We start from the raw sequence: 21457 nt of genomic DNA on the forward strand, positions 1-21457 counted from the left end.
GGGGGGAGAGAAAAAACAAAACAAACTTTTCAAAACAGTTGTTCAAGGACACAGATACAAGAGCAGAGGAAGCACCCTTCTTGCTTTTCAGCCAGCTTTTGGCTCCTTTTCTCTGGAGGAAGACAGAGAGTTGAACTTTGTTTTCCTGGGACTTCAGTTTCTCCCTTTTTCTTCTGGACTGTTTCAACATCAGAACACACCGGGAGTATTTTCCACCGAGGCCCCAGAGGTGGGCCCACACCGACCCAGCTCCAAGGAGGAGGAGAGAGACCACACCTACAGAAGGACTCTGAAATCTTCCCAGGTTTCTCTCCACAGCGAGAGGTTTTATTATTCAGCATTATTATTCCTTTCCTGTGTGTTTGTTAAATAAATAGGGTTTTTTTCCACTTCGCTTTCCTCCGAGGAAAATTTTTTCTTCCCGAACCTGGTGGGGGAGGGGTGATTGTAACCTGCCTTCTATCAGAGGATATTTTCCTCCAAATATGTCTCAAACCAGCACAGACACCTTCTTGGGAAGCTTCTGCATATGATTGTTGTTATTCTTATTATTACCTGGGTTAGCACAATGTTATTAGAGCTCTATCACAGCTAGTGCATTTCTGAATCTGTATTTCTGTAGCTTCAATACACCGCACTATTGGTGAATCTATGCTCATGAAGGTTCTTAGAGAACACAACCAGACTTATAGTGCCGAATTGGTTGTAATGGGAAATTAAGCCTAACCACACCCAGTCCTTCCGATCTCTGAGGACCAGCTGGAATGCAAGGGGCTTTATTTTCTGCCAAATTTCTTACTCCTAATGCAACAGCTTGGCCTCTAATTTTCACCCATGAGCTCTCAACCTGTTCATCGCTGTCTTTCAAAGACAGTTCTATGCAGTCAATCCTTCTTAAGGCGAAGCAGCTGGGCTGAAGTCTTGGTGTTTTTTTCTCTCCCAGCTCGGCTCGCAAGGGCTTTGGACTGGAGCGGGGTCGCTCCACTCTTGCCAGTGTGGTGTCCCCGATCTCCGAAAAAGCAGCTGCTCAGTTTGCCTCAAGGAAGTCCAAAGATTGCTACTACAGCTTCTCCAAGCCAAGGAGAGCTTTTTCTTGCCTGGGCCAAAAAACCCAAGCCAGCCAGGCAAAAAAAAAAAAATCATGCTGCACGGACCCGCGGAAAATCTGGGCAGCGAGAGTTTAAAAACACCCGCACAGCAACAGAAGCTTCCCCGCCCCAGCCCCATACACATCCACTCCCTGGGCCTTAAAGATACAGCAACCATTTTTGGGCACAAAGCAGAGGATCATGGAATATACATTCATAATAACTCACTCCAAGACACTTGACTATTGACCGCCAATCCATCTATACTTATTAAAAATTTTACATACATAAATTTACTGACTAGAACTAAATAAACTAACTGCTAGATCAGATCTGTCTGAGTGATCACTGACCCTTCTCCCGCAACACCTGGATGGCATCAAAAGCATCTGTGGTGGCTTGACCTTGGCTGGATGCCAGGTACCCACCAAGCTGCACCATCACTCCTACTCCTCAGCTGGACAGGGGAGAGAAAATGAGATGGAAAACAACTCACAGGTTGAGATAAGGCAGTTTACTAAAACAAAAGCAAAAGCGTTTGGGTGAACAAGCAAAGTGGAAAAAGAAAATAATTCTATCCTCTAATTTCCATCAGCAAGCGCTTTATGGCCACTTTCTGGGAAGCAGGGCTTCAGCACTCATAGCGGTTGCTCTGAAAGGCAAACATTGTGAATAACGAATGTGCCCCCTCCCCCTCCTTTACTTAGCTCTTATATCTGAGCTGACATCATATGGTACGAAATATCCCTCTGGCCAATTTGGGTCAGCTGTGCTGGTTGTGTCCCCTCCCAGGATCTTGCCTGCCAACAGCCTACTGATGATTGGACAGAATGTTGGAGAGACAGCATTCATGTGTTGACAACACTGCTCAGCAGTAGCCAAAATACTGGGGTGTTATCAACAGCTTTCTAGCAACCAAGGCAAAGCATGGCACTGATGGCCCCTATGGGGAAAATGAACTTCATCTCAGCCATGCTCAATACAATCTCCACCCCTTACTCCATACCATTTGCATCATACTCAGATCCCACAGAACTATTTATCTATCTATCTATCTATCTATCTATCTATCTATCTATCTATCTTCTAACTATTCCACTGTATTTATTTGTCATGACCGAAATCCCTTCTTGCCAATGCTTACAACTTAAACTCCATCATTAAACCATCTTTATACCCAATACATAGATGCATACACTTTCATTAACTACTGTCCCCCGTCCATTCACAGATAGTTATTATTTTCCCATTTCATGGGCTTCCTCCACTCCTACAGATGTTCAAAAAGATGTTGTGACTTGGGCTCCATTCCATCAAGATGGGTGCTCAGGACAGGACAAGCAGCATGCTCGATCATTGGGCCCCAACACCGGTCCTGCCTGGGTCATCATCGCACTCTCCTCGCTCCTCATAAAAATTTACTCATCGTCAGTTCATGTCACTCCTGCTACTTTACTTCCTGCAACAGACAATTTACACACAGATTATTTTTCATGCAAGGTTAAATCTCCTTGAAGAACACACCTGGTATCCCCATCCTTCTGTGTTACCCACCAAGTATACCCTGGTCCTTGGGCAAAGGCAATCCCATTAATAGGTTTGCCTTTTCCCATGGGAGGAGAAATCCACACCGACTTCCCCAGCCACTTCCCTGTGTGTAGTATGGGGACCTTATCTCCTCCCACAGTATGTAGTGGTTTTGCTTGGGCAGGGCCAGGGTGGTTAGGAGATCCTCTGGTGTTAACCCACCAAGTGGCTTCTGCTAAATTTGCATCCCAAAACTTCCATGCCCCATTGCCTAGCACTCTTAAAATAGTCTTTAGCAGTCCATTATAACCCTCAGTCTTTCCAGAGGCTTGTGGGAGACAGGAGATGTGATATATCTACTCAATGCCATGTTTCTTTGCCCGAGACTTTAAGAAGTTGTTTAAAAAATGAGATTCTTTGTCTGATTCCATTCTTTCTGGGTGTAGTGGGTTGGGTTTGCAACCGGGAGGAAACACCAATTTAGTGCAGTGGTTTGGTCCAAGATACTCATTACTGTTTATCTTCTGTGAGATAAGAATTAGGAGGAACGCAAAGCAGGCACCAAACTTGAAAGAATATAAAGAAGTTTATTAACTGACCTAAAAGAAGAAGAAAAAAAAAAAAAATACCACACCTTCAGAACTCTTCTCCTCCCCCCACCTTCCTCCCTTCTCCCACTGACAATGTAAAAAGACAGCCCTTAAGATGTTCTGTCTGTTTACCACTTCCATAATAACCTTGTTCAGTCCATTTAGGAAGAGGAGTCTCTCTTGTCCATGCTATGAACACATTATCACAAGGAACTGAGGTCTTCTCCTTTCCCATTTGGAGCAAAAGTCCTCATCGCTTCCATCTCTCCCTGTCCAAACTTCTCATGAAATTACAGCGGCATCAGCATCGGCCTATCTCAGCACAGGTGCTTTTGCTAACAAGCACAAGTTGAACCCTCCACCCCCCATATCTTCATGAAATTACAACAGGATACTCTGATATATCATAGCTTCACAACAAACTTTCAGCTTTAAGCATCTCCTCTTTCTCTTCCCTCAGGTTTTCAGCTCTTCACAGCACTAAAAGGGTTAATCTCACCCAGGCCTTGCAGCTGGAATGTGGCTTATTGCAGTGGAGAGGGGGGGGGGATCGGAGCTGCTCCGGCTGCCCACAGCAGGGCTTTGGGGGAGTTCCGCAGGTGGAACAGGGCTCATCGGCTCCAGGATGGCCGTGGCCCGGCCCCACGGGGCCCGCAGCCATCTGTCCCAGCACCGGAAACGAGACAGAGAGGCTCTGCCTCAGAGTTTCCTATTCTTAAGTGTGCATCACAGAGGCGGTCACAACTTTAAGTGGCTTAAAGAATTAGGAAGCTATAAGCACCCCTTTGCACTTCCGGGACTATGCTTTGCCAACCCATGACACTGGGGTACCATGTCACCACAAACTGTGCCGCTCAAGACCTAAGATGGTGTTTTGAGCAGTGGCATGGTATAAAGGGTATGTTTCCAGCCAAGCAGTGGTTGCCTCCACCGTGATAAGTATGTAGATCTTGGCTTTAGCATGTTCATGGCAGCGATCCAATATAGTCAATTTGCCAGGCCTCAACGTATGGAAAACCCAGCCGCGGCCCTCTATTCCAAGGAGACTTTACTCATGTGGCTCCCTTGATTGCAGCATGTTTCACATTCATGAGTCACCAATGTGATACCCTCCATGGTCAGTTCCACCCCTCAATCATTAGTATAGTGGGCCATCTGATCCTCTTGTCTTGGGAATAGTTTTTATCCCATATCCATTTTTTGGTTTTGGTTTTTGTTTATTGTCTGGAAATGGTCACTACTCCCCCCCCGCCAACTCGGGGAGTATGGCGATGGGTGAGACCCTCCTGGAATTCCTGTGAGAGTTGGGGGCAAGGGGGAGTTGCTTCCTTCCAGTGGGGCGATCGTCTCCACGGCCACGTGGTGCAGAGGTTTCTGGCTAGAGATACTGTTGCCTTGTGGTTTTTGCCCATTTCTTTTTTTTCTTCTTCTTTCCTTCAGCACTGTGACTGGAGCTTACTGGCTTGCTTCTCTGCTCCTTTGCTTGCTTGGGAACCCAGAGCCAGCTTGTGCTGTGCTGGGAACCCGCTGTCCCCCCGCCAGGGCTGACCCCTCTGTGCAGCGCAACCCTGGGACCAGCCATTGCCAGTGAGCTATCCAGGAGAGCAACTCCCCGCCCAGCCCCGCTGTTCTCTGCTGCTGTTTCAGGGCTTCTTGCTACACTTTAACCCAATACCTGGACACCTTGCGGATTCTGGCACGCCCCAGAGTTTCTGCTACATTTTGTTTGCCACCCTTGGGTGTGCCTGCTTCTGCCATTCCAGCTTGCTGCTTCCGAGGTTTCCTGCTGCAGTCCATTCAGTTTCCTGAGTGGCACTGAGACCGGCTGCTTCCCATGAATTTGCAAAGGAAAGCCCCTTCTCTCCCTCTTGCCAGCTCGCCTGCCATTACTACGTGCAGGGAGACAGCTGAGCTCACGCCACAGTGCCCTCTGCAGCCATGGGGGAATCATTGCACCTGCCCTGCCCAGCCAGGAGTCAACAGTGCCCCTGCCGGCTGTGACCATAACTATACCATCAGGGAAAGTGACAGCTGAGAGAAGGCCGTTGTTGGGTTTCTGGTTTTGTTTGTCGTTGCTGCTGTTGTTGTTGTTTGTTTGCCTTGTTATATACTAGTATATATACTAGTAAAGAACTGTTATTCCATTTTCCATATCTTTGTCTGAAAGCCCCGTAGTTTCAAAGTTACAATATGTTGGAGGGGAGGAGGTCACATTTTCCATTCCAAGGGAGATTCCCGTCTTCTTTGGTAGACACCTGTCCTTCAAACCAAGACATCTCGATAACCCTGGCTCCAAAACCCTAATGGTCAACCTTGGATTTCTCCTGATGTTCTTTGCCAGAAGCTCCAAGTGAGACCATACTACCCAGCTGCAGTGTAGAGAATATTTTGCAGGGCCGGTCCAGCCTGAACAGGCCCAAGAGCTACTGCACAAGCTATTTCCTGTTTGATCTGATCAAAGGCCTTTTGTTCTTCAAGGCTCCATTCAAAATGGTTCTTCTTCTGGGTCACTCAATAGAGAGGCCTCACAAGCTGACTATAACCTGGAATATGCATTCTCCAGAACCCCAAAAGGCCTGCAAACGCTTGTGTTTCCTTCTTTTTAGCTGCTGGAGACACAGATGCTATCTTGTTAACCACATCCATAGGCACATGATGACATCCATCCTGCCATTTGACACCCAAGAACTGGATGTCCTGTGCAGGTCCCTTGACCTTATGTTGGTGTGACCCAGCCCACTGCAGGGCTGGGGCAGCGTGATGCCAATCAATCCCAGCCTATTACAGCTGGTGATGGGGTCAGCGGCTCTGACCCAGGAAGAGGTGACCGGTCCGGGGAGATGGTCCCGAAAGGAATTGCCTTCCCGAGGCCCGGTGTCTTCCCTCAGCTACTGGCAGGAGGGCCCTTGCAGAGACTGTCAGCTCTTTAGTGATTATCAGCTCGTGATTTCAGCTCAGCTCTGCAGGGCAGCCTCCAGGCCAAGCCAGACCAGAGAGAGAGGCGAGAGGTTCGTGTGGCTGGTTCCGCACAGAGGTAGCTTTATTGTTGGTCCCCTCCGGCGAAGGGGAAAGCCAGGGACGAGAACCCTCTCTGAGCTACAGGGGCCAGAGGGCTTGCTTTTATAGGGATACAGGGGATCGGTAAAGGACCAATGGGCTACAGAGGATCTGGGATGGGTAAAGACCAATGGGTCACGAAGGATCTGCATAGTGTCTCCTAACGGATTGTGGGTCTGTCTTTTCTCGCCGTGACCAAAGAAGTGGTTGCCTTTCCAGGGAGTCCTGCTGGGCGATTGCGAAATCTCTTATCTCAGCAGAGATCCCTCCAGGGCAGGGGCTGGGCATACCCCACACCAGCCCATCCCCTGGATCGAGTTTCCCCGAAGAGGCAGACTCAGAGGATGGGGCGATGGGCGGCTCAGAAGCCTAAGCTGCACCCCTCCTGGGCAGTGCCCGGGTACAAGCCGCCTCCCCCGGTTCGGGAAAATTCCCGGTTACTCGGTTGTTCACTGGTTCGCTGTTATAACTCCCGCCTCTCGGTTTCCCCCAGTGGCTGTTGTTACATTGTATCCTCCCCCTGGCTTGTAACTCATTGGTTGTTTTCCCCTTTCACCGCAGTTTTCAAATTGCCTATAAAACTGTCTTGGGGTGACCTTATGATGTGTATCCCATATTGCTGCCTATGCCCAGAAATTAATTCCTGTGCCTTTCTATGCCTCTAAACTGAGCCTGAGAGGGGGAAGGAAAAATCTGAGCAAAACTTTTTCAAAGCAGTTTATTTTTTCCCGAACCTGGTGGGGGAGGGGTGGTTGTGCCTTTTCTCAGAGGATATATTTCTAAATTTGGCCAAACCAGTACAAAAACTGAGGACAAGCCTCGGGGAGGGATCCCATCACATACCTTTCCATCGGATTCCATCCCTCCAAGCTTGTTTGGATTGCGAAACTTCTAACAGTAAACCTGTTAGAAGCCAGACCAGAACAGCCTCTCTCTTCCTTTGTCTCCGAGGTAACGTGAGCCGATCCCATTGGCTCCTGCCGTGTTCCCTCTGCAAAGAAGCCAGCTAGCTAGCCCAGCCAGCAGCTCCTTTCCTGATACCGAAGTCGCTTCAGCGACGCACAGAAGAACGCAGCTGGACTGCCTCTGACCTGGGGCACGCCAGAGCTCGTGCCTCGAGCACCAAGAACTGTGTTAACCTTACTTTTCTTTATGGCAAACCCAGCTTTCAGAACATTCTGAACTATTCTTTTTCCCTTCTCAAACACTTCTTCTGCCTCACTGCTCCACACAATGAAATCATCAATGTATTGTAAATGTTCAGGGACATCACCCATTTCGAGTACACTTTGGATCAGACCATGAGAGATGGTAGGGCTGTGTTTCCACCCCTGGGGCAGTCAATTCCAGGTGTATTGGACACTGCTCCACGTGAAAGCAAACTGTGGTCTGCACTCTGCTGCCAAAGGAATTGAGAAAAATGCATTGACAATGCCAAGTGCAGCATATCACCTGGCTGCCTTTGACTCCAGTTCATATTGGAGCTCTAATATGTCCCGTACAGCAGCACTCAGTGAGGGCATTACTTCCTTCAGGCCACGATGGTCTACTGTTAACCTCCACCCTCCATCAGACTTTTGCACTGGCCATATGGGACTATTAAAAGGCGAGTGAGTCTTGCTGATCGCTCCTTGGCTCTCCTTATCTGCCTTTTCTTTGTCACTTCTGGGGGAAATTACTGCAGTTGTTGTTGTTTGGGTCCCTGCCTCAGCCACAGTCTTCTGACAGTACTGAACTGTGGCTCTATAGGCACAGGCCAGGCCCCAGTACAGGACGAGAAGCTGCTGGGTTTCATTGGGGTAGGCAAGGCACACTTTTATCAGGTGACGCGTCAGTTTGCCAGGGTTCATTGCCTGTTCAGGTGTAAAGTCCCAGGCAATGGGAGATGATAACCACTCTAGGAACCTGCCCAAATCCTTCCACACACACTGCCACCCAGGGACCAGCCGCTTCAGGGCACATTTCAGTATCTCCTCACCTACAGTTTGTTTTGTCTTACACCAGGATGACACCAGATTCCACAAACCCCATAGTGTACCAACAGTATTAGTTAATAGTATTAATGGTATTCAACAGCTTACATAAGGATGAACAAGGAACGCAGGAGCCTGCATTCTAAAACCATCCACATCAATCCCAGGTAGGGAGAGGGAGAGGTATTCCCTCATTGTCCCCAGAAAACAGATTCACTTGCATGACAAAGCCATTAATGTCACAGCAAAGCACAGAGCCATTGTTTGTATTAACATGTTCCCAAACTCAATAAAACAAAGAGATAAACGGTGCACCTGACAAACTCCATGTCCCACACAGGAGCTTGCTACTCAATACCTCCTATTACTCTACCATGCAAGATATATAACTGCTATTGTCTCGGCCCACATTGGGTTCCAAAAAGGACTGTGGTGGGTTGACCTTGTCTGGATGCCAGCTGCCCACCAAGCTGCACATATCACTCCCCTTCTCAGCTGAACAGGGGAGAGAAAATAAGATGGAAAACAACTCAAAGGTTGAGATAAGGCAGTTTACTAAAGTAAAAGCAAACGTTTGCACACAAACAAGCAAAGAGGTGAAAGGGAAAAAAAAAATTATTCTTTACTGCCCTTTACTTTCCATCAGCAATCACTTTCCAGCCACTTTCTGATAAGTGGGGTTTCTCTGGAAGGCAAACACTGTAAATGAGAAATGCCCCCGCTTACTCCTCCTTTTCTTAGCTTTTATATCTGACCTGATGTCATATGGTATGGAAAATCCCTCCAGATAGTTTGGGTCAGCTGTCCTGGTTGGGTCTCCTCCCAAGATCTCGCCCACCCACAGCCTACTGATGGGGGGCAGAATGTTGGAGAGACAGCGCTGATGCTGTGCCAACACTGCTCAGCAGTAGCCAAAACACTGGGGTGTTATCAACACCTTTCTAGCAACCAATGCAAAGCATGGCACTGAGAGAGCTCCTGTAGGGAAACGAGCTCCATCTCAGCCACACCCAATGCAGCACCATTGGTGCCTGATTCTCAGCTTTGGGTATCCTTTGCTGCTGAAGTTGCAGTTATAGAAGATGGACTGGTGCCTGCGCTTCAGTCAAACCAACGTTCTGTCCTAATCCCTCTCGACAAAAGGGTTGGGAATGACATTGCCAGCCTTACTTATTGTCCTTTTACCCTTCACATCAAGGCATTGCCTTCCCTAAGGCCCTGTCTTAATCAAGGTTAGCCAGACCACTCTCACATATCCTCCATGGCATCTTTATAGCTGGTCCTGGGTTTCCAACACACACACACACACACACAAACACACAAAGAGCACCCAACGGGCTCGGCTCAGTGGCATCCCTTTCAATGCAGGAGTTCCAGATCTTTGCCACTTGTATTACCAAGTGCAAAAAATGGAGACTAGATCCTTTTTCTCACAAGAACCTCTTATTGCTCAGAAAGAAGGCTTTTTCCATTGAAACTTTCCCCCTCTCAAAGTGACTGGATCCCCAGATATTGATGGACTTTGCTACTCCCAAAACGTCCTGTTCCTACCCCGATCACTATCAGTCTCTAAGCCACCAACCCCCTTCTACTTCTACATTGACAAATCCGCTTTTAAGGCTTTCTGATGCCGGATCTTGGCTGACTGCCAGGGGCCCAACCAGCTGTTCTCTCACTGCCCCTCCCCAAAAGGACAGGGGAAGAAAATAGGATGAAAAAGTTCCTTCAGGACATAGTCACCTGCTAGATCTAAGGGCAGCAGGGAAATATCTGCCCCGGACAGTGTTTTGCCCTTTCTTAAACATGCTTACACAGGGGTGCCACCAGCTTTGTTGAGTTGCTTAGCTTTGGCCCTCAGGGAGTCCAGTGCCTAGCTGGCAGGAACTAGCTGTGTCCTTCGCAGGGCAGACCCTGGCCTCTTCTCACAGAGGCCACCTCCCCAGGCTGCATCTGGAGCACTGTGTCCAGTTCTGGTCCCTACAATTCAAAAAAAAAGAGACAGACTGGAGACGGTTCCAAGGAGGGCCATGAAGATGATCAAAGGGCTGGAGAACCTGCCCTATGAGGAAATCCTGAAGCAGTTGGGTTTTTTCTCCCTTGGAAAAGAGAAGGTTCAGGAGGAACGTCATCACAGTATTCTGGCTCTCAAAAGGCAGCTGCAAAGAGGACAGAGGCTGTCTCTTAACAGGGAGCCACGTGGAGAAGACACAGCGGGGGTGTATTCCTTATTTTTTTTTATACTTACCCTTTCCTCCCTCACCCCAACCCAGCTGCCACATAGATAATTTGTGAGTTGATTTTGGTTTTAGATTGATTGATTTTAGACTTTAGTTTCATTTTTCTGTGCGTGCCTTAAGCATTTTGTAGTAGTAAAATGAACCATGCCAACAAACTTTGTTGAGCTTTCACCTTTATACAAAACCTGCTTTTGCTGATACCTTTGCCGGTGATTCTTTAAGCGACCTAAAACACCCATTTGCACAAATTTGGCGTAGTTGGCAGGATGGCAAGTGATGGCTACTTACAGAAGCATGGGATAAGCCCGAGTCGTAAGTTCTTGGAAAAATGGGTTAGGCATGATCGGAAAGCTGTGGAGGAGCATCTAAAAGCAGCTATGGGCTGCATGAAGGCTAGCAAAGAGAAAGGAGTTCGTTGCAAACTGTTAGGCACCTGCCTAGGCTCAGAGGGAACCTCATCACAGTATTCCAGTACTTAAAAGAGGCTACAAAGAGGACACAGGCTGTCTCTTCACAAGGAGCCACATGGAGAAGACAAGGGACAATGGGCAGAGGTTGCACTAGTCCCCATCGATGAAGGTTTTCAAGATACTATTGGAAAGGGTGCTAGATAATCTAATCTAGGCTCCCTTTCCAAGAAAAGGCTGGACCAGATGATCTTCTGAGGTCCCTTCACACCTGGGCTGCTCTTGGATCCTACAATTCTCCAGTGGATCTCGGTTTCATAATGCTTGGCTCTCTTCAGTTAGGAGCAAAGTATCAAAAACCTTGCCTGTGAGGCGGGACGTAAAATTCCACAAGGCACCACAAATTTCTAAAGCGTATGGCAATCACCCAGTCTCTCAGAATGTATAAGCCTTACCTAGCTTTTCCAAAATTCCCCCACCCCCCTGAAAGCAGGAACACCTTCTAGGTACATAGACAGAACAATAGGCGTTACCTACCTCAGCCATTCAGTAAGCAAACACTGCACCAGTGCAGTTTCCATCTACTTCCGGTAAATCATTTCAATCTCCGCCCTGGGACGATTAAATAAAGGTGAAGTCCTTGGGTTATTTACACAACCGCGTCACCAAACTTCACCCAATTTCTTGGGGATCTTGAAATGAAGATGCCTTTCAGTGAGTGCCTAACATGCCTCTGTAACATAGAATTCAAGGGCAATGAGGGACCGCCCTCTTTTCCAATGCCCATCTCCCTTTTTTAATAGCTGTTAAAACAAGCTGAAATTTGCTGTCTCCCTGCAATGTAGTTTTTGTTTGGGTCTGGCTTGAGATAGAGGTAACTTTCCCCGTAGAAGTCCTCATAGTGCTCTGCTTTGCAGTTTGTTCCGGTTTGGCCAAATTTAGAAATATATCCTCTGAAAGAAGGCACAACCACCCCTTCCCCACCAGGTTCGGGAAAAAATAAATTTTCCTCAAAGGAAAGTTAAGTGTTGGGGTCCCTGTAGCCCTGAGGGAGGCACGGGGTTTCCCTGCCCCTGCTCAGCCTCGTTCCCGATTGGTTGGTTTGTGTTCCCCTGCGCGGGTAAAGCAGCTCGGGTCCTGTGACTGTGGGAGCAGAGTCTCTCGGCAGAGCCCGGCCATGCGGCTGGGGAAATAAACATCTCTGAAACATCTAGCAAGAATCCGTCCGTATATATTTCTTTTCCACGGGACTCCTGGTTGGATATAGGCGTGTTGCAGTATCCCCACTGCAACAGTTAAGGAGATAAAACTATTTATTTAACAAACACACGGGAAAGCAAAATAATGCTAAATAATAAAATGTTTCGCTGTGGAGGAAAAATCTGGGAAAGTGTTAGAGTCCTCCATTTGGTCTTCTCGGAGCTGGGGCTTGGCCAAGGGCCAGGCCCTCTGTGCCCGATGGAAAGTCCTCCCAATGTGCTCTGAGGTTGAAAGCAGTCCAGTGGATAAGGGAGAAAATCCAGAATTCCAGGGAAGGAAAAACAAAGTTAAACTCTCAGTCTCTCTCTGGAGAACAAGAAGCTGAAACAACTGGCCAAAAGCTGAGTGGAAAGCAGCAAGCCGGGTGCTTCCTCACTCCCCCTGCTGCAGCTGGGAAAAAAACTGCTATCTCTGTGTGACCTTGAACAAGCTGCAAACTGCTTTGAAAATGTTTGGCTCAGTTTTTCCTTCCCCCTCTTAGGCTCAGTTCAGAGGCATAGAAAGACACAATTTCTGGGCATGGGCAGCGATAGGGGATACACATCATAAGGTCACCCCAAGACATTCCACTTCTTATCCCATATCATTGGCTCAATGCCCAAATTAATATATTCTAACTCTACACACACAGACATCAATACATACATATATATATATATACAGCTATGTACAAACAGTGAAAGTGACAATCAACAAGCAGGGGTATACAAGCATTTCACACTACAGGTGGTTCTCATACAACAATCAGATCTCCCTGCGGTACACAACGTGTTGTTCCATCTTTCTGCATTACCCACCATGTGCAACCAGATCCCCGAGCAAAGACAACCCCACGGATGGGTTTGTCGATACTCGAGGCAGAATTTATCCACACAGTCTTTCCTAACAGACCTCTGATGTGCACTACTGGGATCTTATCTCCATCTACTGTATGCAGGGATTCAGATTGGGCTGGACCAGCTCTATTGGTGGAACATCGGGTGTTAACCAACCAGGTGGCCTTTGCTAGATGCTGTTCCGAATTTTTGAAAGTTCCCCCACCCAGTGCCTTCAAGGTGGTCTTCAACAATCCATTACACTGTTCCACTTTGCCTGCAGCTGGTGCATGGTAAGGGATATGGTGCACCCACTCAATGCCATGTTCTCTAGCCCAGGTATTAATAAGACTATTCTTAAAATGTGTCCCACTGTCAGATTCAATTCTCTCAGGGGTGCCATGTGTCCAAAGGACTTGCTTTCCAAGGCCCAGGATGGTGTTCCGGGCAGTAGCGTGAGGCACAGGGTAGGTCTCCAGCCATCCTGTGGTGGCTTCTACTATTGTGAGCACATAGCGCTTGCCTTGGCGGGTTTGAGGCAGTGTGATGTAATCAATTTGCCAGGCCTCCCCATACTTGTATTCGGACCATCACCTACCATACCACAGGGGCTTCACTCTTTTTGCCTGCTTGATCGCAGCACATGTCTCACAGTCATGGATAACTTGGGAGATACTGTCCATGGTGAGATCCACCCCTCGATCTCGTGCCCACCTATAGGTGGCATCTCTGCCCTGATGGCCTGAGGCATCATGGGCCCATCAAGCGAAGAACAACTCGCCTTTATGTTGCCAATCCAAGTCTATCTGGGACACTTCTATATTTGCAGCCTGATCTATCTGCTTATTGTTTTGGTGATCCTCATTAGCCCTACTCTTGGGGACATGGGCATCTACATGGCGGACTTTCACAACCAGCTTTCTTACTTGGGCAGCAATGTCTTTCCACTCTTCAGCAGCCCAGATTGGTTTTCCCCTAAGCTGCCAATTAGCTTTTTCCCACTTTTCCAGCCATCCCCACAGAGCATTGGCTACCATCCATGAATCAGTGTAGAGGTATAGCTTTGGCCACTTCTCTCTTTCAGCAATGTCCAGGGCTAGTTGAAGAGCTTTGAGTTCAGCGAGTTGGCTTGATTCACCTTCTCCTTCAGTAGCTTCTGCAACCGGTCGTGTGGGACTCCATACGGCTGCTTACCACTTTTGTTTCATCCCTACAATGCGACAAGAACCGTTGGTAAAAAGAGCATAGCGTGTGTCTTCTGATGGCAGTTGATTGTACGGTGGAGCTTCTCCAGCGCATGTCACTTGTTCTTCTTCATCAGTGAGACCAAAGTTTTCACCTTCAGGCCAGTTTGTGATTATTTCCAAAATCCCAGGGCAATTCAGTTTTCTGATTGTCTTGGCTTTGAAAGACAGGTGTCTGCTAAGGAAGGCAGAAGCCTCCCTTGAAGTGGCAGATATAACCCCTTTCCCTCTGAGTTATTATAATTTTGAAATCAAGGGCCTTTAGGCAAAGATGTGGGAAATAAGAATAACAGTTCTTTACTATATATATATATATGTATATATATATATATATATAACCAGTCAAACAAAACAACAACAACTATGGCAGTAACAGCAAACACAAACCCAATCCCAGCCTTCTCGGCTGTCAGGCTATTTCCCCTCACGTGCAGTTCCGCTCGCAGCCAGCAAGGATCACTGGCGGCTCCCGGTGAGCAGGGCAGGTGCAATGATTCCCCCGTGGCTGCAGGGGGCGATCCGGAGAGAGCTCGGGGAGCACGCGGCACCAGTGCCCTGGGATCCCAGGGAAGGATGGAACAAAAGCTTCACAAACCCCTGGGCAGCCGATCCCGGACTCTCGGAAACAGCAGGCTGGAACGGCAGGCTGGAGCGGCAGGCACAAACACAAATCCCGGGTGGCAGACGAGATGTATCCAAAAGGGGAACCCCCCAGAGGTCCAGGCAGGCAGGGCGAGCACGGCTACAACGCAGCGAAGGCTCGAAGCAGCAGTGGGGCAGGGCGGCCACAGCCCAGCCTCCAGCAGGGCAGGGAAAGCAGCCCTGGGATCCCGGCGTTGTTACCAGCAGAAAGAAAAACGGCCGAAAACAGGAACCAGCAGCTCCTTTCTCTGCAGCCTCTCTCTCCAGGCGCTGAGAGCGAACTGAACTCACACCCAGGTGAAAACAAAAGCCTGGCCAGGCCCTTTTGTCTTCTCTTAAGTACGGCCATTTGTCCCCTAGCAACATGCATATGGGAAAAAATTCCTTTAACAGGAAAAAAACTAGGACTAAACTAAAACCCCAACATTATCCACCCCGAATTTTTTCCATACTAACATGTTACATGAAACTTAACCTTTTTAACCATCTAAATACATGCATCACCCGAATTATATACATATATACATGCTGATACTGATACACTGATACAAGTACAGAGCCATGGGTAGTTCACCCTAAAACAAGGTCCCCTTGCGGTATGCATCGGGTCTCTCCATCCCTTTGCATCACCCACCAGGTGCAACCTGGTCCCTGAGCAAAAACAACCCCATGGATGGGTTTGTCTTTGCTCAAGGCAGACTTTACCCAAACAGTTTTTCCAATCATACCTCTCACGTGCACCACTGAAACCTTATCCCCGTCTGTTGTTTGTAGGGGTTCCTATTGGGCAGGGCCTGCTCGGCTGGTGGAGCCTCGGGTGTTAACTAACCAGGTGACTCTTGCTAAATGCACCTCCAAGTTTTTGAAAGTCCCCCCACCCAGTGCCTTCAAGGTGGTTTTAAGCAGTCCATTACACGGCTCAACCTTCCCAGCAGCTGGTGCATGGTAAGGGATGTGGTACACCCACTCAATGCCATGTTCTCTAGCCCAGGTGTTTATAAGGCTGTTCTTGAAGTGAGTCCCATTGTCAGATTCAGTTCTCTCAGGGGTGCCATGAGTCCAAAGGACTTGCTTTCCAAGGCCCAGGATGGTGTTCCGGGCTGTAGCGTGAGGCACAGAGTAAGTCTCCAGCCATCCTGTGGTGGCTTCTACCATCGTGAGCACATAGCGCTTGCCTTGGTGGGTTTGAGGCAGTGTGATGTAATCAATCTGCCAGGCCTCCCCATACTTATATTTGGACCATCGTCCACCGTACCACAGGGGATTCACCCGCTTGGCCTGCTTGATCGCAGTGCATGTCGCACAATCATGGATCACCTGGGAGATGCTGTCCATGGTTAGATCCACCCCTCGGTCTCGTGCCCACTTATAGGTGGCATCTCTGCCCTGATGGCCGGAGGCATCATGGGTCCATCGAGCTAGGAACAACTCTCCTTTATGTTGCCAATCCAAGTCTATCTGGGACACCTCTATTTTCACAGCCTGATCTATCTGTTTGTTGTTACGATGTTCTTCATTAGCCCGGCTCTTGGGGATGTGAGCATCTACATGACGGACCTTCACGGATGGCTTCTCTACTCGAGTGGCAATGTCTTTCCACTCCTCAGCAGCCCAGATTGGTTTTCCTCTGCACTGCCAGTTTGCCTTATTCCACCTTTCCAGCCAACCCCACAGAGCATTGTCTACCATCCATGAATCAGTGTAGAGGTAGAGCTTTGGCCACTTCTCTCTTTCAGCTATGTCCCGAGCTAATTGAACAGCTTTGAGCTCAGCAAATTGGCTCGATCCACCTTCTCCTTCAGTAGCCTGTGCAACTTGTCGTGTGGGGCTCCATACAGCAGCTTTCCATTTCCGGCTAGAGCCTACAATTCGTCAGGAACCATCAGTGAAGAGGGCATATTGTCTTTCACTCTCTGGTAGCTCGTTATATGGTGGGGTTTCTTTGGCACGTGTCACCTGCTCCTCTTCTTGAGAAGATAACCCAAAAGTCTTACCTTCCGGCCAGTTCATAATTATTTCCAAGATCCCAGGGCGACTTGGGTTTCCAATTCGAGCATGCTGCGTGATGAGAGCAATCCATTTGCTCCAAGTAGCATCGGTGGCGTGATGCGTGGAGGGAACCTTTCCTTTGAACATCTACCCCAGCACCGGTAGTCGGGGTGCCAGGAGGAGTTGTGCCTCTGTGCCGATAACTTCTGAGGCAGCTTGGACTCCTTCATAAGCTGCCAAGATTTCTTTCTCTGTGGGAGTGTAGTTTGCTTCAGACCCTCTGTAGCTTCGGCTCCAGAATCCCAGTGGTCGGCCACGAGTCTCACCAGGCACCTTCTGCCAGAGGCTCCAGGACAGGCCATTGTTCCCGGCTGCAGAGTAGAGCACGTTCTTCACTTCTGGTCCTGTCCTGACTGGGCTGAGGGCTACTGCATGAGCGATTTCCTGCTTGATCTGGGCAAAGGCTTGCTGCTGTTCAGGGCCCCAGTGGAAATCGTTCTTCTTGCGGGTAACCAGGTAAAGAGGGCTCACAATCTGGCTGTACTCAGGAATATGCATCCTCCAAAAGCCTATGGCACCTAGGAAAGCTTGTGTTTCCTTCTTGTTGGTTGGTGGAGACATCGCAGTGATCTTATTGGTGACCTCAGTGGAAATCTGACGTCGTCCATCTTGCCACTTTAGTCCCAGGAACTGGAGCTCTCGGGCAGGTCCCTTGACTTTGCTCTTCTTGATGGCGAAACCGGCTTCCAGGAGAATCTGGATTATTTTCTCTCCTGTCTCAAACACTTCTGCTGCAGTGTTCCCCCACACAATGATGTTATCAATGTACTGCAGGTGTTCTGGGGCCTCACCCTTTTCCAGTGCAGCCTGGATCGGTCCATGGCAGATGGTGGGACTGTGCTTCCACCCCTGGGGCAGTCGGTTCCAGGTGTACTGAACACCCCTCCAGGGGAAAGCAAACTGAGGCCTGCACTCTGCTGCCAGAGGAATGGAGAAAAATGCATTGGCAATGTCAATAGTGGCGTACCACTTTGCTGCTTTGGACTCCAGCTCGTACTGGAGCTCCAACATGTCTGACACAGCAGCGCTCAGTGGTGGAATCACTTCATTCAAAGCACGATAGTCCACAGTCAATCTCCATTCTCCTTCAGACTTGCGCACAGGCCAGATGGGGCTGTTGAAGGGTGAGTGGGTTTTGCTGATCACCCCTTGGCTCTCCAGCTCACGAATCATCTTGTGGATGGGGATCACAGCATCTCGATTTGTCCGATACTGCCGGTGGTGCGCTGTCGAGGTCGCAATTGGCACTCTTTGCTCTTCCACTTTCAGGACCCCAACTGCAGAAGGATTCTCTGATAGTCCAGGCAGGGTGTTCAATTGCCTAATGCCCTCTGTCTCCACAGCAGCATTCCCAAATGCCCACCTGAGTCCTTTCGGGTCTTTGTAATACCCGTTCCGGAGGAAGTCCATACCCAGAATACACGGGGCCTCTGGGCCGGTCACAATCGGATGCTTTTGCCACTCCTTCCCAGTCAGGCTCACCTCAGCTTCCAAAACGGTCAACTGCTGTGATCCCCCGGTCACCCCAGCGATGGATACAGGTTCTGCCCCCACATGTCCGGATGGAATTAAAGTACACTGTGCCCCAGTATCAACGAATGCATCATATTTTTGTGGCTCTGATGTGCCAGGCCATCGAATCCACACCGTCCAGAAAACGCGGTTCTCCCGTGCCTCTTCCTGGTGAGAGGCAGGGCCCCTCTAGCCCTGGTTATCATTCTTTCCCTGGGCGTACATGCTCGAGGTCCCTTCAAGGGGATCTGACATATCATCCTCCCTTCTGTAATACCTGGCAGCTCGGTCACGGGAGGCTGAGGCTACTTTCACCTTTGTGGAACCCCCTCGGTTAGTGCCTCCCTCCTTGAGTTCACGCACCCGCGCTGCCAGGACAGAGGTGGGTTTCCCATCCCACCTTCTCATGTCTTCCCCATGCTCACACAGGAAAAACCACAGCTCAGCTCGTGGGGTGTACCCTCTCTCTGTAGCTGGGGGACGACGGGCTCTGACTTGGGGGACTGTGACTGGCACTGGTGCCACACTGATCTTCCTCATCTCCTCCCTCATCTCCTCCCTCATTTCCTTCCTCATCTCCTTCATCTCCTCTTTGAGGTCCTGGACCACAGCAGAGACATGAGCTTTCAGCGGGCCATTGACCATACTGTCATAATTCCTGAGCTTGTTGGCAACAGAGACCACTGTTTCTCGGGTATTGTCAGCATCAATCGTTGCAATGAAGGTGGTGTATTGCGATGGCCCTAGCCTTGCCAGGTTCCACATCATCTGTCCTGTGCACCTGACCTTATCGGGGTCATTATCATGCTGTCCATCCTTCCCAAAGAGTACCTCTAATACTGCCACCTCCCTTAGCTGTTGGATCCCTTCCTCGAGTGTCTTCCACTGCATTCTATGATGGTACTCCTGCATTCTTTCTTTGTGAATGAACCTTTCTCTCACACTCATTAAGAGCCGCTCCCAGAGAGAAAGGGGCCCTGGCTCCCTCACAAATATCTGGTCCACACCTGGGTCCTGGGTCAACGATCCCAGATACCTTGCCTCGCCACTATCCAGTTGCACACCTGTGCCCATAAGGTCCCAAACCCGAAGCAGCCAGGTTGTATAAGGCTCACGCCCCCTTCGCACAATGTCGTTTCGCATACCACGGAGACTGTCGTATGACAGGGACTCAGTGATGATTTCTGGCTCTGGCTCTCCTGCTGGTTGTGAGGGCTCTGGTTCCCCATCATCATTATTAACTGGTCGTACTGATTTGGTCTTACACTTCCTCCTTTGCACAGGGGCGACTGCTGCTGGCTGTGCTTGTCCTTGTGGTTCAGCTGAAACCTGGACAGTTGTAACATCCGTGGGTTCCACTGCTGCACCATCGGACTCACCCTCTTTGGGGCAGGGAGAGGGTTTTTCACTAGCTGAGGAGGTGTATTCCCTTAGCAATTGGCATATCTCCTGGCACACCTGGCCCATCTCCTGGCACATCTCCTGGCGCACCTGGCCCATCTCATGGCACATCTCCTGAATCCCTTTCACCAGTACCCCCACCCAGTTCGGGTAGTCCATTTCTGAGGTGGGCTGTTGGGCGGTATCAGTCTGTGGGGCAGGGTCTCTAGTGTCTGGGGCTGTGTGAGGCTCGGGGGCTGAATCAGGCTCTGGGGCAGGATCTCTAGTGTCTGAGGCCGTGTCAGGTTCTGGGGCAGGATCAGGCTCTGGAGTAGGAACTCTACTCTCTGGGGCCATGTCAGGTTCTGGGGCAGGATCAGGCTCTGGGGTAGGATCTCTAATCTCTGGGGCTGGTGTCTGGGTAGTTATCCAAGCCAATCTCAACTTATCCTTGAGTGCTAAATAGAGAAGGCCTACCAGCAGCAGGTGGTTAGTATTCAGAGGGAATCTAAACCCTTCGAAAATTGATGGGGTGGGGCCAAAGAACTGGTTGAGGGGTTGGGAGAAAACTTCCCCTGGTGTCATTTCCTCACAGAAGGTACCATTGTTAACATAACCTCAAAAACATGCACTTAGTGTGTGATAGCCGTTTATCCACGTACCCACATTCCGGAGGAAGTTAAAAACCCATGAATTCCTCACCTTCTAGACCCATAGTGCAAGCTGGATAACAGCAATGGTAGCCTTAGTCAGAGGACCCATATTCAAGTAAGGAGCTGCAAAGGGGAAGAATATAGCCACAGCCACATGCCACCCGAACCAGGGTAAAGTAGACCACATATTGCTGCCTAACAAGGTTCCCATATCCAGTACAAAATTAAGCTATCCAGGAACTGTTATTCCTTTTTCACCTCCCTCTCTTAATGCCCTCAGGCCCCACAGTTGGGCGCCAAGATCTGTCTTGGTTTGAAAGACAGGTGTCTGCTAAGGAAGGCAGAAGCCTCCCTTGAAGTGGCAGATATAACCCCTTTCCCTCTGAGTTATTATAATTTTGAAATCAAGGGCCTTTAGGCAAAGATGTGGGAAATAAGAATAACAGTTCTTTACTATATATATATATGTATATATATATATATATATATATATAACCAGTCAAACAAAACAACAACAACTATGGCAGTAACAGCAAACACAAACCCAGTCCCAGCCTTCTCGGCTGTCAGGCTATTTCCCCTTGGGTGCAGTTCCGCTCGCAGCCGGCGGGGATCGCTGGCGGCTCCCGGTGAGCAGGGCAGGTGCAATGATTCCCCCGCGGCTGCAGGGGGAGCTCCGGAGAGAGCTCAGGGAGCACGCGGCACCAGTGCCCTGGGATCCCGGGGAAGGATGGAACAAAAGCTTCACAAACCCCTGGGCAGCCGATCCCGGACTCTCGGAAACAGCAGGCTGGAACGGCAGGCTGGAGCGGCAGGCACAAACACAAATCCCGGGTGGCAGACGAGATGTATCCAAAAGGGGAACCCCCCAGAGGTCCAGGCAGGCAGGGCGAGCACGGCTACAACGCAGCGAAGGCTCGAAGCAGCAGTGGGGCAGGGCGGCCACAGCCCAGCCTCCAGCAGGGCAGGAAAAGCAGCCCTGGGATCCCGGCGTTGTTTCCAGCAGAAAGAAAAAACGGCCGA

Source organism: Aphelocoma coerulescens, assembly GCF_041296385.1.
Source record: "Aphelocoma coerulescens isolate FSJ_1873_10779 chromosome W unlocalized genomic scaffold, UR_Acoe_1.0 ChrW_unloc_scaf_1, whole genome shotgun sequence".
In the NCBI taxonomy this organism is placed as follows: domain Eukaryota; kingdom Metazoa; phylum Chordata; class Aves; order Passeriformes; family Corvidae; genus Aphelocoma; species Aphelocoma coerulescens.